This window comes from Neovison vison, chromosome 12 (assembly GCF_020171115.1).
Source record: "Neovison vison isolate M4711 chromosome 12, ASM_NN_V1, whole genome shotgun sequence".
Lineage (NCBI taxonomy): Eukaryota > Metazoa > Chordata > Mammalia > Carnivora > Mustelidae > Neogale > Neogale vison.
In genome coordinates this window covers 91,960,309-91,979,267 of record NC_058102.1, presented here as the reverse complement: position 1 = coordinate 91,979,267, position 18,959 = coordinate 91,960,309, and positions in this window count along the sequence as shown.

The window sequence follows — 18,959 nt, the reverse complement described above, 5'->3', positions numbered from 1 at the left end:
CAGACTGGCTATCTTATCAAGCTAGGCAGTACTTAGAACTAGGTAACAGGTTGGCTTAGGTCAGGAAGTTTATTCACAGCCAGAAGTCTTGTTCACAGTTAGAAAGAGAAGGGATGCGATCTTCTGGGTCAGAGGCAGATACAGACAAAAAGAATCCAGAATTTTCAACAGCTTGCTCTGTGGGCACTTGTTTAAATGAGGTACAGTTTATTGTGAAATATTCATTTAGAGTCTCTATCCCAGCCATGGGTTTCTTTCCTTTTTTTTTTTTTTTGAGATTTTATTTATTTATTTGACAGACAGAGATCACAAGTAGGCAGAGAGGCAGGCAGAGAAAAAGGAGGAAGCAGTCTGCCCACCGAGCTGAGAGCCCGAAGTGGGGCTTGATCCCAGGACCCTAGGGTCACGACTGGAGCCAAAGGCAGAGGCTTTAACCCACTGAACCACCCAGGTGCCCCTTAGCCATGGGTTTCTGATCCCTTAGATACTCAATTGTTCAAAGGCCTAATCTTCATGAAAATTAGTTAAACCACCATTATGCTTAGGTATTCTTTCTAATTACCTGATTTCATTTTATACATCTAATAAAAGGTTCCCCTCTTTATTGTACCAGGTTACCTACCTATTCTCTAGAAGTTCCTATCAGTTGGCCGACAGAGGACTCATTCTGATGGTGACTGAGTATGAGTTTCTGAGGCCTGTTTTCTCTAAGTAAAAGTGTAAATCATTCCTCCTAAGGGACTGGTTCATAATATTTAAATTTTCCTTCTCTCTTATAGACTCTATATAGTCTTCCTTATATTTTTTCTCATTGTTTACTTTAGTAACATTTACTTTGATCAAAAAATTGTAAGCTCCTCAAGGGCAAAGGCTGTTTCTTTATTATTATATCCCTAGATTCCAGTGCCTGGTGTGTGTGTGTGTGTGTGTGTGTGTGTGTATAATAAAACTTTCTGAAATTTCTATGAACTCAGCTGTACAATATTAAATATACAATTAGAGATTAAAAATATTAACCACCCCATTTAAATAAAGAAATCACATATATATGGTTTAATTTCTAGATAGCTTAAGAAGTGTTTAAAAATTCAAATTTTGGTAAAACATCTTTACATAGAAGTAGTCTATAGCAGGACCTACTTTGGGGTTGCAATTCAACTCAACATTTACAAATAAGAGAAACTTTAAAACAGCTCTTCCTTTCTCTTAAAACCAAGGAGAAGCTAGGAGTAGCAGTAAAATAACACAATACTGCTTTTTTTTTAAAATCTCAAAATAAATGGTTTGAACTTAGTAGACAATTTACTAAGCACTAAGCACATAATGGAGATGGATATCCGTTATGTTTGACTATTTAGGTTTCTGATTTTTAAATTAGAAGTGGACACTAGTAATAGTAATTCCTATAAAAAATTGATAGCCAGGGAGAAGATATTTGCAAGCAACATATCAGATAAAAGGATAGTATCCAAAATCTATAAAGAACTTTGCAAACTCAACACCCAAAGAACAAATAATCCAATCAAGAAATGGGCAGAGGACATGAACAGACATTTCTGCAAAGAAGACATCCAGATGGCCAACAGACACATGAAAAAGTGCTCCATATCACTTGGCATCAGGGAAATACAAATCAAAGCCACAATGAGATACCACCTCACACCAGTCAGAATGGCTAAAATTAACAAGTCAGGAAATGACAGATGCTGGTGAGGATGTGGAGAAAGGGGAACCCTCCTACACTGTTGGTGGGAATGCAAACTGGTGCAACCACTCTGGAAAACAACATGGAGGTTCCTCAAAAAGTTTGAAATAGAGCTACCCTGACCCAGAAGTTGCACTACTGGGTATTTACCCTAAAGGTACAAATGTAGTGATCCTAAGGGGCATGTGCACCCAAATGTTTATAGCAGCAATGTCCATAATAGCCAAACTATGGAAAGAAACTAGATGTCCACCAACAGATGAATGGGTAAAGAAGATGTGGTATATATAATGGAATACTATGCAGCCATCAAAAGAAATGAAATCTTGCCATTTACAATGATGTGGATGGAACTAGAGGGTATTATGCTTAGTGAAATAAGTCAATCAGAGAAAGACAATTATCATATGATCTCCCTGATATGAGGAAGTTGAGAGGCAACATGGGGGATTTTAGGGGTAGGAAAGGAATAAATGAAACAAGATAGGATCAGGAGGGAGACAAACCATAAGAGACTCCTTTTTTTTTTTTTTTTTTGAAACTAAAATTTCCATTTATTTTTTTTCCAATTTATTTATTTTCAGAAAAACAGTATTCATTATTTTTTCACCACACCCAGTGCTCCTTTTTTTTTTAAGATTTTATTTATTTATTTGACAGACAGAGATCACAAGTAGGCAGAGAGGCAGGCAGAGAGAGAGGAAGGAAAGCAGACTCCCTGCTGAGCAGAGAGCCTGATATGGGGCTCAATCCCAGAACCCTGGGATCATAACCCGAGCCAAGCAGAGGCTTTAACCCACTGAGCCCCCCAGGGACCCTAATAAGAGACTCTTAATCTCACAAAAGAAACTGAGGGTTCCCGGGGGGGGAGGGGGTTAGGAAGAGGGTGGTTGGGTTATGGATACTGTGGAGGGTATGTGCTATGGTGAGTGCTGTGAAGTGTATAAACCCGGCATTTCACAGACCTGTACCCCTGGGGCTAATAACACATTATATGTTACTAAAAATTTAAAATTAAAAAAACTTTGATAGCCAAACCACAGGCATTAAAATAAAATCGTAGTATATTTTGAACACTAAATGACATTTTCTAGAGAGTACAGAAGAGAAGGAATTTCTCCTGCTATTTTGCTATTTTTTGTTATTATTTCATTATTCTATCAGCAAGTGTAATAGAATAAAACATGTTTGAACTTTTGGCCCAGACAATACAAATCCTTCCTTACCATTTAGTGGATTTCTCACTTGGGCAAGTCAGTTTAATTTTCTTGGACTTCGTTCATTTACCTATAGATTATGAGATAATGATATTTAACTTCCCAGTTGCTCTGGGGATTTAAGTGAGATAATAAAAGAAATGAAGGAGGGAAGGGGAGTGGGAGAAAGGAAGGAAGAAAAGACAGATTTGGAGAGAGAGAGAGAGAGAGGGAGAGGGAAGGAGGAAGGAAGGAAGGATGGAAGAATGGAAGGGGCATGTTTTTTGGTACTTAACATTCATGTCATTTTCTTACCTATTTCACTGATTTTCTTAAGACCCCAAATAAATATTTATTCAACAACAATTAGGTGCCTTTCTGGGGGCCAAACATAGTTCTAGGTACTGTGAATATAAATAAAGATAAATATGTCCTATGTAGGGGCGCCTGGGTGGCTCAGTGGATTAAAGCCTCTGCCTTCGGCTCAGGTCATGATCCCAGGGTCCTGGGATCGAGCCCCGCATCGGGCTCTCTGCTGAGCAGGGAGCCTGCTTCCTCCTCTTTCTCTCTGCCTGCCTCTCTGCCTACTTGTGATCTGTCAAATAAAGAAATAAAATCTTTTAAAAAAATGTGCTATGTATCAGTCTAGTCAGCAAAACAGAAACCACACTAGGGTTTTCAACAGAGGGAACTTACTTTAGGAAGCTGGGGCATGAATGTTGGAGGCTATAAAAGCAAAATGGAAAACCATAGGTAATGAAGAACAGTGAGAAGCAGCCCCAACTCCAGGGCTGAATGAACAAAAGGAAAGGTGAGGCCCCATGGAGCTGAAACTCAGTCTTCTACAGAGCTGACCCAGCCCAGTTTCTGCTAGTACCATAAAGGCATGGTGTCACAGAGTGGGAGCTGGGACTTCTGAGGAGAGGACACAGCTCTGCAGCTAGAGGTATCTCTGAGGGGTACAAGGAGGCTTGCTTTAGTGGCTGCCCCAAGAGTGAAGACTCACTCCTCGCGTAACTAGCCACCTAAGGAGGAAGTAGTACTACTCTTCCTCTCCGTCCCTCCAGTTTTCCTCTGGTGTTTCCTGCTGGTGCAATCTACCAAGAAGGTAGTAGAGAAAAGAGAGATGTCATTTTCAGGGTAACAGCCAAAGCATCACAAAAGTAGAGAAAGGTGGATTTGGAGTTGGAAGCCAGTAGTCTAATAACTCACTCAGACCACCATTTATAAAGGAAATGTAGTGTAATATCATTGCTGTAATTGGCTGTTGTTCAGGATTTTACTTCACCCCAAATCATAACAGGAGGCAATTGGTATTTGACCTGAGTAACTTACCCTCAGTCAACTTCTAATAACTTTTAAAATTCCATAGGTAAACAAATCTTGTATTTGGTTGTACAACTTTTGTTTCTCTATACTTCAAATGTAGTTGACCGCATTTATCTATTCATATTAATTACAGTTCAACAGTCAAAATTCAATGATTAAAAATGATTTTGAGGGCGCCTGGGTGGCTCAGTGGGTTAAGCCGCTGCCTTTGGCTCAGGTCATGCTCTCGGAGTCCCGGGATCGAGTCCCGCATTGGGCTCTCTGCTCAGCAGGGAGCCTGCTTCCTCCTCTCTCTCTCTCTCTGCCTCTCTTCCTACTTGTGATCACTGTCTGTCAAATAAATAAAACCTTTAAAAAAAAAATTTAAAAAAAAATAAATAAATAAAAATGATTTTGAGTTTGGGTTAAATTTTGGTTGCATATAAAGTTCTGATCATGACTTTTAAAAATTAACTTTAACTCAAAACCCCTTATTTTTAATCAACCTAAAATCCATGTCCTTATATTTTCCACCAATCATTACATCTTAATGTTCCCCAGAATGCAGCACATAAGCTAAAACTCAGAGACAGATAAATTTTTGTTACATTAACAACATGTGATATCTGTCTAAAAATTGACTTGTTTCTTGACTTTATGTATATTGATTCAGCTTTCAAATGATTGTACTTTGACAAATATCATTTTAATATTTAAAATGTATTATATTGAGTCTACAGTAAAAGTATAAAAACAAGACTCAATTTATCTTTGTTATTTATTAATAAGAATAAAAAATACATAAGGTTGACACATTTTTAAAGGCAGTAAAGTTGTACATTAATTTTAGTATGTACTGTCAGGTTTAATTAGGTTATACATCCCCATATTATTCAATCTGGTTATGTATTATGTAAAAAATAAGAATACCTACAGTTTTCAGCTTTTTTGGTGACTGATTTCTTATAATATTTCACAATTTATTCTTTGAGTCATGAATGCAAAATGTAAATGAGCCAGTGAGTATATGAAAGAAAGAATTAAGTTTGACAATAAACAATATAACTAAAGGTCTTTTAACCCCCTCCCCACCAATGCTTTCAGAAAGCCTTGGCTCATCTTCCTTCAAAGACTACAAAGGAGAAAGAACACTCTCTGCCTTTGTTACCTGTTCTAATTACCAACATGGGTGGCTGAGTGATTACCACAATGGCTACTCATATCCAGAGAGAGGAAAATCAGCTGTGAGGACAGTTATGAAAGATTTCTACTGTTGATGTTCCAGCCTCTATTTTCCCAATATGTCAGTGACATTTAAGTTTCTTTCTACAAAAGGATGGAGACAATTTTGCAATAATTCAAGACATAAGGAAAATACTTTAAAATCAATGAACTGTTTACTCAAGAAAAAAAAATTTGAAATTGAATTTAAATTCCATTTAAAAAAAATTCAACTTGCTGTGCAAACCAAGTGTACCAAATTAAGTTCAATGAAAGGAAATTTAGCTTTTTTTTTTTTAAATTTTATTTATTTATTTGACAGACAGAGATCACAAGTAGGCAGAGAGGCAGGTACAGAGAGAGGAGGAAGCAGGCTCCCCACTGAGCAGAGAGTCTGATGCGGGGCTCGATCCCAGAACCCCAAGATCATGACCTGAGCCAAAGACAGAGGCTTAACACACTGAGCCACCCAGGTGCCCCAAAGGCAATTTAGCTTTATAGGACTGTTTAAATGTTTAAAACAGAACAATGGATAAAATTGTTGAGTGGCCAATCTGATTTGGTTAAGATGGTTGCTAACCATCTAACTGTTTGGTTCTCTAGAAAGTCTATTGGCTAGAAATGGAATTTATTTCTCTGATCAATGAATCACTCTTCGGCATAGAAAATGGTCAAGTCAGTTAAGTGCCATGACACTGCTTCATGAAGGCTTAAGTCTCAGCTATTTCCTACATAGCAAATTGGAAAATTCTTGAGACTGGATCAGTTATAGAATGACAAATCATGGCTATCTGCTTTGGAAAGTACAAAGTGTTATTTAATTATACACTTCATAGAGAAAATGCCTGTGTCTGTTTTGAGAATTATCTAGAACAATGAACCAAAGGCATAAACCATTTGCTGGAACTTTATATGTTATCCATTCATTCACTTTCTTGCTAGAATTATTTAGCAAATGTCTCAATTTGAACTTTAATGTGTACTTTTAATTTGATGATACCTCTATCAAACACTCACAAAACTTCATAAAAAGTTGATATACTTTCACACAAATATTTTTATACACAACGGTTTTATCTGAATACACTTATATTGTTTCATAAATGCAACTTCCTTATGTTAAGATATGTGTTGTAGGTTTATTTCCTTTTTGGAATTAAATCTAATATAGTTCCACCATTAAAAATTACCTCTTAAATTTGTAGCTACTTGATCTCCATTTTTGAAAACTAAAACAGTGGGGCTCTGATGTTAGAATACCTGGGTCCAAATTTCAGATCTGTCACTTGCTATTTTTTTAAATCTGACCAAGGTCTTTTTCCACCATCAGCCATTCAAAAGTGTGAACAAAATTGAATGGCATCATCCTTACAAAATTTCCATTCCTTAGTTCTCAAAGAATGAATCTCTTTTTTTTTTTTTTAAGATTTTATTTATTTATTTGACAGAGATCACAAGTAGGCAGAGAGGGAGAAAGAGTGAGAGGGGGAAGCAGGCTCGCTACTGAGCAGAGAGCCCGATGCGGGCCTCGATCCCAGGACCCCAGGATCATGACCTGAGCCGAAGGCAGAGGCTTTAACCCACTGAGCCACCCAGGCACCCAAGAATGAATCTATCTTGATCCCAATGTGAAAGGCCAGTATTCGCAGACTTGTTTATCATTTACCTGCCTAGCTGATTACCATAGATGGGGCTGTATGATATATGGTAGATCAAAGAAGAATGAGGAACCAAGGAGCGGTCATTGTTTGGTATAACCAGAGTGCCTGACTTTTTCATAGGGTCAACTGTCTTCCCAGACCCACCCAGATAGGGTATGCACTAGTCAAGGGTTTTAGAAACAAAATGAAAATGATAATCAGACCCAGTTAAGTATTTTTTTTCTCCCGTTTTTATTTCCAATCTCAAGTATTTCTTATTTTTATGGTATTAGCAATGATATATTTTAACTTAATTACTTAGTTCTTTTTTATTCATAATGATTTCTACTTTTCAACATATCTATTAATACAATCATTTGTAGAAACCCGGAAGTGCACTGATAAAATTGTTTTATTCTGGAGGCACTCATTTGAGGGAGTACAATCATCTTAGAATACCTAAGTCTACCATACAATTGAAAGTGGAAGTATCATTAACACTTTAGAATTTGGAGTAATAAGCGTCTTATCCCCAGTCATCAACTCTGGATGAAAACTGCGGATTATCAATAAAAGTTGTACTTGACATTCTGTTACACTGGGAAATTGAGTTGTCTTCCAAGAGTTAAAATATTTGTTTCCCTGGGCTATCAAAACTATAACTAAGGTGACTATACCTCTACTCCAGATCTGTACCAATGCAGTTTAATACGGTCCAAGAAAGTGAAACCACCCAGGCAGTTTAGTGTCTATCTATATATATTTTCTTCAACTTTAAATCTTCAAATAAGCTTCATATTATTTTATAATCTTATTGATCCATCCATTCAGTCAGTCAGTCAGTCAGATTGTTCTCTCATTTTCTACACTGAGGACTCAAATTTTCTTTGGCTTCTACTCTCTGCTATTTAAGATTATTGGCTTCAAACCAGAGAAATATGCAATGCTCAATATAAGCACAAAAAATAGTGGGAGATAGAATTCTGGGGAGAGTGTTTCCATCAGCCCAGGGATTCAGATTTAGAAATCAAACAGGAACTGTTTTATACAGAATATTGTGCCCCCAAAGATTTCCTCATCATATAATCCAAGAATCTGCGAATATATGACCTCAATGGCAAAAAAACTGTTCAGATGTGATTAGCCAAAGGATCTTGAGATGGAGAGATTATCATGGATTATGTGGGTGGGTACACATAATCAGAAGGATCCTTACAAGAAGGAAGCAAGAGGATCAAAGTCAGAGAAAAAGTTATGATGATGGAAGCCATGGCAAGGGTAAGAGAAAAGTAGATGGAAAGAAAGAGACTGATTAATTGGCTGACTGACTGATGGATTGATTGATTTGAAGATGCTAAATTGGTGGATCTGAAAAAGGAGTAAGGGGCCAAGAGCCAAGGAATGCAGCTGACCTCTAGAAGCTAGAAAATGCAAGTAAAGAGACTTTCTCCTAATAGCTCTGCCAAAAACTTAAATTTAGGACATAACCTCCAGAATTATAGGAATTATAAAATAAATGTGTTAAGTCACTAACCTTGTGGTAATTTGGTACAGTAGAAACAGGAAATTTTGCAAGAACCATGAGGGGCATCATATAACCACAGTCCAATCACAAGATGTATTCACTGAGCATGCTAAAGCTTTCGCAGTAACTAACGCTCATCATTATAGCCCCACCACAGGCCACTGAATAATTTCTAGTTGTTCTTTTACTCTCTCATGACTAAAAGCACATGTGGGAGCATCATTTTGACTGAATCTAGATCAAATTCTTATTTCTAAGTTGCCAGGGCACTGGGATAATGAATCTGCCACAACTTCATATGGAAATCTTAGTGAGAAAGAGACTTGTCTCTCTTTATTCTTGACATTTTTCCCCCAAGAAAGAGCTGTTCTAATTCTAAGCAACTCAGTAGTAAGTGTCCAAGATAGCTTTTGAAGAATCTTTCCTCCTTTTTTTTTTTTTTTAAAGTCACCAATGACATTCCTATTGCCAAATAAATGCACAGTTTTCAGTCCTCATTTTACTTAGTTTTTCAGCTGCATCCATAATGTTGATCATTCTCTTTCTGGGATATACTTTTACCTATGTATCTTTTTTTTTTTTTAAAGATTTATTTATTTATTTATTTGACAGTGAGAGAGATCACAAGTAGACAGAGAGGCAGGCAGAGAGAGAGAGGAAGGGAAGCAGGCTCCCTGCTGAGCAGAGAGCCCGATGCGGGACTCGATACCAGTACCCTGAGATCATGACCTGAGCCGAAGGCAGGGGCTTAACCCACTGAACCACCCAGGCACCCTACCTATGATCTTTTGTGAGAACATGCTATGCTATGAAATAAATCCATTAGTAGGCCACTGTTGTTCTGCTGGTCCATCTTGGTCTCATTTGATTCCTATCTTCTCTAATCCATCTTTAATAGTTGGAATTCCCAGGATTTGTCCTAACTCTCCAAACTGTCTTCTCAGTTATCTCTTTCTAATGGCTCTCCATAATTCCTATGGTTTTAAAATATCATATATATAATAATGCTTCCTAAATTTCTAATTAATGCTCCATTTTTAACTACTAGACACTTATTTCCAACTGCTTCTCACTCTTTCCTTAAACATGAAGAGGCACCTGAAACATATTTAAAGCTCCATTCTTCACTTTCACTCATAAGCCTGTGCCTGCCCCATTTTCTCCTAATTCCTCAGGCTGTAACACCATTCACTCAGATGTTTCAAACAAAAGCTGGGAAGTGCTCTGATTCTTTGTATATAAATCATAGAATCAGACTCCGGTTAATATAAATCTGAAATTATTCTAAATAAATTTAGATTCCCCAAATCAACCAAATAATGAAAAACCAAGCTTTGATGCAGCCAGGAAGTAAGAGCTATAGTAATGGTCTCATAGCAGGAATTGAACAGTTAGACTGCCCTCCAGCCAATGGACTCCAGCTGTTCCAGCTTCCACCACTCTCTCAAGATGAAAACATCTGGGAGATTATGACCAAGAGGCTAGTCTTCATGTATCTAATACCTGCTAATAAGTTAGGGGGAAAGTACCTGACAAAGGAGACTTCAGGAATATTTTAAGTTTTCAGATGAAAATGGAATATATGGTTTTCTTGTTCTATCAGATCTATACATTGTGAGGGTACAATAACACCATGATAGGAAATTTGGCTACTGTTAGAAAACAGAGATGGTTTCTGCATGATCATGAAATATAGTTATCTACTAGAAGACTCGAATACAATTTAGCACTGTATTGTCTTGAATCTACCTCTAGATAACAGACTGAAAGAACCCATTCTTCTCTATTCCCATTTCAGTCACAGGAATATTTAATCCAGTCAACTGAAATGGCCTACTGATTCATTCACTTTCCTTATTACTTTTCTCTCAATTAATTCTCCACCCAGAATAGAACAGAACTTGTAAAAATTTAAAATGAATTAAGTCCCTTCTTAAAACTCTTCAATAACCTTTGATAGCACTCAAATATAATCCAAATTTAACTGATTTTAATTTCTAAATTGATCTTTCTCATACTCTTCCAGGAGATACCCTTCTTAGTCTTCACTTTATTTTGCCAGGTAGTTCTTGATCATTCCATCTATATAAGGTCCACTTGAGTTTTATTATGCATTGCACTCTGGGTTTTACTTCAAAGTACTTATCACAATTTATAATAGTATATATTTAGCTTCTTTCTTTTTTCTTGTAAGCTCTATAATAATAGGAACTTTATTTTCCTTATGTCTTGCAGGTAGATAGCAGTAAACAAATATTTTGGAATAAATGGATGTATTAACAGGGTATCATAAACTGGGTACCTTAAAACATCAGATATTCATTGTCTTACCATTCTGGAGGCTTTAAGTCTGAAACTGAAATGTCAGGAGAGCCATGTACCCCTTGAAATCTGTTGGGGGAAGAATTCTTCCTTGCTTCCTCATAGCTTCTGGTGTTTACTGGAAATCCTTTATATTAATAGGCTTGTAGATGCACATTCCAATCTGTGCCTCTGTTGTCATATGACCATCTTCCTTCTGGTGGTTTTTTTTGTTTTTTTTGTTTTTTTGTTTTTTTTTAAAGATTTTATTTATTTATTTGACAGAGAGAGATCACAAGTAGGCAGAGAGGCAGGCAGAGAGAGAGGAAGGGAAGCAGGCTCCCCGCTGAGCAGAGAGCCAGATGTGGAGCTTGATCCCAGGACCCTGAGATCATGACCTGAGCCGAAGGCAGTGGCTTAACCCACTGAGCCACCCAGGTGCCCCGGTTTTTTTGTTTTATTCGGGGGGGTGTTTTATTTTATTTATTTATTATTTTATTTATTTATTATTTTATTTATTTTTTTTTATTTTGTTTTGTTTAGGGGGGTAGAGGGAAAATCTTTTTTTTTCCCCAATTTATTTATTTTCAGAAAAACAGTATTCATTATTTTTTCACCACACCCAGTGCTCCATGCAAGCCATGCCCTCTATAATACCCACCACCTGGTACCCCAACCTCCCACCCCTCCACCACTTCACTCCCCTCAGATTGTTTTTCGGAGTCCATAGTCTCTCATGGTTCACCACCCCTTCCAATTTACCCAAAAGCACATACCCTCCCCAATGTCCATATCGCTACCCCCCTTCTCCCAACCCCCCTCCCCCCAGCAACCCACAGTTTGTTTCGTGAGATTAAGAGTCACTTATGGTTTGTCTCCCTCCCTATCCCATCTTGTTTCATGGATTCTTCTCTTACCCACTTAAGCCCCCATGTTGCATCACCACTTCCTCATATCAGGGAGATCATATGATAGTTGTCTTTCTCCGCTTGACTTATTTCGCTAAGCATGATACGCTCTAGTTCCATCCATGTTGTCGCAAATGGCAAGATTTCGTTTCTTTTGATGGCTGCATAGTATTCCATTGTGTATATATACCACCTCTTCTTGATCCATTCATCTGTTGATGGACATCTAGGTTCTTTCCATAGTTTGGCTATTGTGGACATTGCTGCTATAAACATTCGGGTGCACGTGCCCCTTTGGATCACTACGTTTGTATCTTTAGGGTAAATACCCAGTAGTGCAATTGCTGGGTCATAGGGCAGTTCTATTTTCAACATTTTGAGGAACCTCCATGCTGTTTTCCAGAGTGGTTGCACCAGCTTGCATTCCCACCAACAGTGTAGGAGGGTTCCCCTTTCTCCGCATCCTCGCCAGCATCTGTCATTTCCTGACTTGTTGATTTTAGCCATTCTGACTGGTGTGAGGTGATATCTCATTGTGGTTTTGATTTGTATTTCCCTGATGCCGAGTGATATGGAGCACTTTTTCATGTGTCTCTTGGCCATCTGGATGTCTTCTTTGCAGAAACGTCTGTTCATGTCCTCTGCCCATTTCTTGATTGGATTATTTGTTCTTTGGGTGTTGAGTTTGTTAAGTTCTTTATAGATTTTGGACACTAGTCCTTTATCTGATATGTCGTTTGCAAATATCTTCTCCCATTCTGTCAGTTGTCTTTTGATTTTGTTAACTGTTTCCTTTGCTGTGCAAAAGCTTTTGATCTTGATGAAATCCCAACAGTTCATTTTTGCCTTTGCTTCCCTTGCTTTTGGCGATGTTCCTAGGAAGATGTTGCTGCGGCTGAGGTCGAAGAGGTTGCTGCCTGTGTTCTCCTCAAGGATTTTGATGGATTCCTTTCTCACATTGAGGTCCTTAATCCATTTTGAGTTTATTTTTGTGTTGGTTCAACATCCGCAAATCAATCAATGTGATACAACACATCAATAAAAGAAAGAACAAGAACCATATGATACTCTCAATAGAGGCTGAAAAAGCATTTGACAAAGTACAGCATCCCTTCCTGATCAAAACCCTTCAAAGTGTAGGGATAGAGGGCACATACCTCAATATCATCAAAGCCATCTATGAAAAACCCACCGCAAATATCATTCTCAGTGGAGAAAAACTGAAAGCTTTTCCGCTAAGGTCAGGAACACGGCAGGGATGTCCATTATCACCACTACTATTCAACATAGTACTAGAAGTCCTAGCCTCAGCAATCAGACAACAAAAGGAAATTAAAGGCATCCAAATCGGCAAAGAAGAAGTCAAATTATCACTCTTCGCAGATGATATGATACTCTATGTGGAAAACCCAAAAGACTCCACTCCAAAACTGCTAGAACTTGTACAGGAATTCAGTAAAGTGTCAGGATATAAGATCAATGCACAGAAATCAGTTGCATTTCTCTACACCAACAACAAGACAGAAGAAAGAGAAATTAAGGAGTCAATCCCATTTACAATTGCACCCCAAACCATAAGATACCTAGGAATAAACCTAACCAAAGAGGCTAAGAATCTATACTCAGAAAACTATAAAGTACTCATGAAAGAAATTGAGGAAGACACAAAGAAATGGAAAAATGTTCCATGCTCCTGGATTGGAAGAATAAATATTGTGAAAATGTCTATACTACCTAAAGCAATCTACACATTTAATGCAATTCCTATCAAAGTACCATCCATCTTTTTCAAAGAAATGGAACAAATAATTTTAAAATTTATATGGAACCAGAAAAGACCTCGTATAGCCAAAGGGATATTGACAAAGAAAGCCAAAGTTGGTGGCATCACAATTCCGGACTTCAAGCTCTATTACAAAGCTGTCATCATCAAGACAGCATGGTACTGGCACAAAAACAGACACATAGATCAATGGAACAGAATAGAGAGCCCAGAAATAGACCCTCAAATCTATGGTCAACTAATCTTTGACAAAGCAGGAAAGAATATCCAATGGAATAAAGACAGCCTCTTCAATAAATGGTGTTGGAAAAAAAAAAGAGGGAAAATCTTAAGCGGGCTCCACACCCATCATGGAGCCAGAAGTTGGGTCTCAATCTCTTAACCCTGAGATCATGACCTGAGCCAAAGTCAGAGTCAGATGTTTAACTGACTAAGCCATCAAGATGCCCCTTTCCCTCTGTATTCACATAATCTTCTTATAAGGATAGAGGTCATACTACATCAAGGACCCACCCTATCCCAGTATGATCTCATTTTAAATTAATTAATTATATCTTCAATGACTCTATTTTCAGGCAATACCATAGTCTGAGGTACTGCGAACTAGGATTTCACATTATATCTGGGGACAATTCAACCAATAAAAATGAATGTTGGAAGAAATATGTAAACCACCTTATACTGATGACTGTTTTCTAAGGCAGGGAGAGATTTACCCATAATGTGTCTTTGGAATGAACTTAACAGGGGAGGGGAGGACTGTTTTGCCAATAAGAAATAGGAAAAAAGAAAGAAAGAAGAGGAGGAAGATATCATTATGTACATTTTTCCTTCAAAAATAGGAAATAATGTAGATAGTTACATGGAAAGAACGAAACTAGACCACTTTCTTACACCATACACAGAGATTGAAGACCTAAATGTGACCTGAAACTATAAAATGCCAAGAAAAAAAAAAGGTAGTTACTTCTTTGACATTGGCCAAAGCAACATTTTTCTAGATATATCTCCTGAGACAAGGGAAACAAAAGCAAAAATAAACAATTAGGACTAAACCAAACTGAGATGCTTTTAGCTTCTTAGTTTCTTAGTTTCTTCATGGCAAAGAAAGCTATCAACAAAACAAAAGGACAAACTCCTGACTGGGAAATGCTATTTTCAAATGATACACCCAACAAAGGGTTACTATCCAAAATATATGGGAAGAACTGATACAACTCAACTCAGACACAAAAACAAATAATCCAATTAAAAAATGAGCAAAGGACCTCAATAGACATTTTTTCAGAGACATACAAATGGCTAATAGACATAGGAAAAAAATACTCAACACCACTAATCATCAGAGAAATGCAAATCAAAACCACAATGAAATTTCACCTCCCAGTTGTCAGAATGGCTGAAAAAAAAAAAACACAAATAAAAACAAACAAACAAACAAAAAACAAGAAATAACAATTGTTGGCAAGAGTGTGAAGAAGCAGCAATCCCTGTGCCCTGGGAATAAAAACTTGTGCAGCTACTCTAGAAAACAGTATGGGGCTTCCTCAAAAAATTAAAAATAGAATTACCATTTGATCCAGCAATTTCATCACTGGGTATTCACCCAAAGAAAGTAAAAACCCCAATTCAAAAAGATATATGCATCCCTATATTTACTGCAGCATTATTTACAATAGCCAAGATATGGAAGTAACCCAAGTATCCACTGAAAAGTGGATAAAGAAGAAATGGTATATATACAATGGAATCTTACTCAGTCATTTAAAAAAATGAGATCTTACCATTTGCAATAACATGGGTGGACCTAGAGAGTAAAATGTTAAAGAAAGTCAGAGAAAAGCAAATACCAGATGAGCTCACTCATATGTAGAATTCAAAAAACAAAACAAAGAAAACAAAGAGACAAACAAAAAGCGGACATTTACATACACAGAACAAACTGGCTGTTCCCAGAGATGGGTGACACAGATAAAGGAAATTAAGAATATATTTATCATGATAAACACTGAGTAATGTACAGAAATGCTGAATCATTACATTGTACACCTAAAACTAATATAACACTGTATGTTAACTATACTTCAATAAAAAACAAATAAACAACAGAACTGAAAAAAGAAAGTAGGAAATTCTAGTCAAAGGATATGAATGTTCCACTTTCAGAGGCAAAATTGCTTAAAAATTAAGATTTTTTTAAACTGAGTACCATATACACAAGTATTTGCTGTGATATTTTCTGTACTTTTTTCTTTAATATATTCTACAATAAACAGGAAATCTGGAAAAAATGAGAACTGTGCTAAATGCAATTAAGTGATAGAAGAATTGAGTTTGGTGAGAGTAAGGGATCAAGAAGTTAGTAGCTAAATCAGAACTGTTAAAGTATCAGGAAAATAGGACAAATCCATGGTACTTTTATTGTAAATCTATTAATTCCATCTTTATTCACCTAGAAAGCTGAAAGCTGGTATTTATGACTCAAGAATCTCCTGACAGATCCTTTCCCTTATAGCCCTCAAATTGGTTTGCCATTTCCTTCATTTCTGTCTCTGAAGCAATCTGATCCTATCTCCATCACAGTCATAGTATGCATCATAATCTGCCTTGTGAATTAGATTATGAATTTATAAGTGGTGGGAATCATTTATTTTCCTTAAGAAATTTTCACTGCCATGGCATTTTTCAGAAATTCATTATTTGTTGAATTAAAAGTCAGGCATAGTCTTTTAATTTAATCATTTTATTGTGAGTCTAATATATAGGAAAACAGTATAAAGTTTTTAATTATGACTTTATAAGCTTATCTTTGGATAAATTTCTGTTGAAGTTATAATAAAAATGATATACAAAGACTATTATAAAAATAGTTTATAGCAACTTTTTCTATTTTGTATGTCTGAAAATTATGTCATACAAGAAATGCTTGAGTACAAGAAAATGCTTCAACAACAACAAAAAAATGACTAAGGGATTATTTGACAGCTGTCTGAAGTATGTAAAGAGTTGTCACAGGAGAGTGATTGAAATTGTTTTGTAGGTTGATTTTTAACTTTCACAAAAATGAACCAGCTTTATTAAATGAAGGTAAGGTTACTTTAATAGAAGCTAAAACTTTCTGAAAACTAAGGTTATGTAACAATGGGCTGAGTAACAAAATGAAGATGGACATATACATTTGGAACTGTGGAAATTACAGGACAGTGATGTTGCAGAACGTATTTCTACTATGGCTTGTAACTTGGATCAAATGGCCCTTAGGTTTTCTTTTATCTCTCTTCTTTTATGACATAACTCAGAGAAGTTAAAACATAAGGTGGTTTTAATATTTGTTAAGTCATAAACAGAAACTACAGGTTTATTGCTATTAGAATTCTTCTTAATTCTTTTACATTGTTCTCCAAAATATCATGAAATTGCGTATGTTCCACACATTGACAAGACAAATAGATACCATCTATCTATATGGGAAACACACACACATACACCCAGAGATACATCAAATTCTGGAAGAGATAACAGCAAATTAACAAAATTGAAAAAAAGTATAAATGATATAAATGGTAGTGAGAATTCTTTGTGTAATGTCTTAGTAGAAAGAGCACACATTTTGATTCAGGCAGGCAAATTCGAATGTTGGCTTCAGGAACTCCCCAACTATATGATAGAGGATAATTAGATAGCCAGGAAGGTAAGGATGAGGCTGTTTTGAATGTACTGACTGTGACAGAGTTTGTTATTGATGTACCAGTGTTAATTGGCTTGCAGACAGAATAAATATGCCATGGTAGGTGGGAATTATCAAGATAGAAAAAGTTGCTAAATATAAAGAAGAAACACGGGTCCTTGCGTGGCTCGTGTGTTTTAGTGTCTGCCTTCAGCTCAGGTCATGATCCTGGGGTCCTGGGACTGAACCCTATGTTGGGCTCCTTGCTCAGAGAGGAAACTGTTCCTCTCTCCCTCTACCCCTCCCCCTCACTCATGCTCTTTCTCTCTCTCTCATATGAATAAACAAAATCTTAAAAAAAAAAGAAATAAAAATGAAAAAAATTGCCTTTGGTAAGTATGGGCTAGTGTGAGATAAAAATAATGAAGTTGCCACTGTTTTATTTACCTTTGTGAGGCCATAATAAAAATTAGCATTCAAAGACTTACACAAAGTTAAGGATAAGAGAAATGCTATTTTGCATTTGAATGTCACTTCCAAATCTGAAGTAACAGGAATAAGAATGAAAAGAAGACATTACATAAAATTTTATGTAACCTACATATAAAATTTTCACTTTGACAAGCTCTTTATTGCAAACAAATAGCAACTCTACATTTTAAGCTGCTAGTTTCTCATAATGTAGTCATCTGGAAAGGAAATTTTTGAAAATTTTTTCCTTCTAAATGTAGAAATGCTCTGAATTGTAATGGAATCAGATTGTAATCTCATTAAGGGCAGGTATCACACTGTGAGAGTGTGTGTTTATATATATATTATCCTATATTTGGAATAGGGTTTTTTTCATAGAATATTTGCTATAAAGGGTGCTGTTGAGAGTAATAATCTGATGGATGTCTTTATATAGTATATTAATATTTTGGCTGTTTTATAATTACTTCACTTCTTCATTTATCTTTCTCTATGAAAGGAACTCTTTTTAATTTGTATCTTAGTTTGCCTACTTGTTGGTATATAAATACAGCCTTGATTCTGTTTCAAGCACGCTCATCTTCTGATGAATAAAATACTTCCCAGGCGGCTTAAAATAACTTTCTTCTAAGCATGCTCTTACAGACTGACCACAACTAATGTCAATGAAGACAGAATGATGTTTTCTCCTATAATGCGGTTTTGTTCTATGGATGTATATCTTAATTGATAAAATCTAGCTCTTGGTTTTGTCCTGAAGTGTTTCTTGATGAATCCTATTTCTTATTTCACAATTGATTTTATATTTTTCCCCTTAGAATATGTTTTGTTTGATTCCTACTGTCTAAAGCAACTTTTTTGAATCATAGATTGTATTTATAGCTTGCACATTACAAGTGTTACTTATTGGTTATATATACATTTCTTTCTGATCCCATAGGCTTGCTTCGCATAATTTATTCCTTCCTTTGATTTTTCTTTTTTTATCTTTACTTTCTTACTTAAAACTCTTTAATGTTATCAAATACACACATGAAAATATTTAAATCCTTTAACAAAATTATTCTAAATTTTGAGAAAGCTAATCTTAATAACAGAACCTATCTTTCATACAAAACTTTTTATTAAAGTTGGAATCTGAGTATCAAAAAAATTGCCATAAATTCTAAAAATGCTTCCGTGAGCACTTTGAAAACTCTCTAGTTCACTGGGAGATTAAAGTGAATTCTTTTCA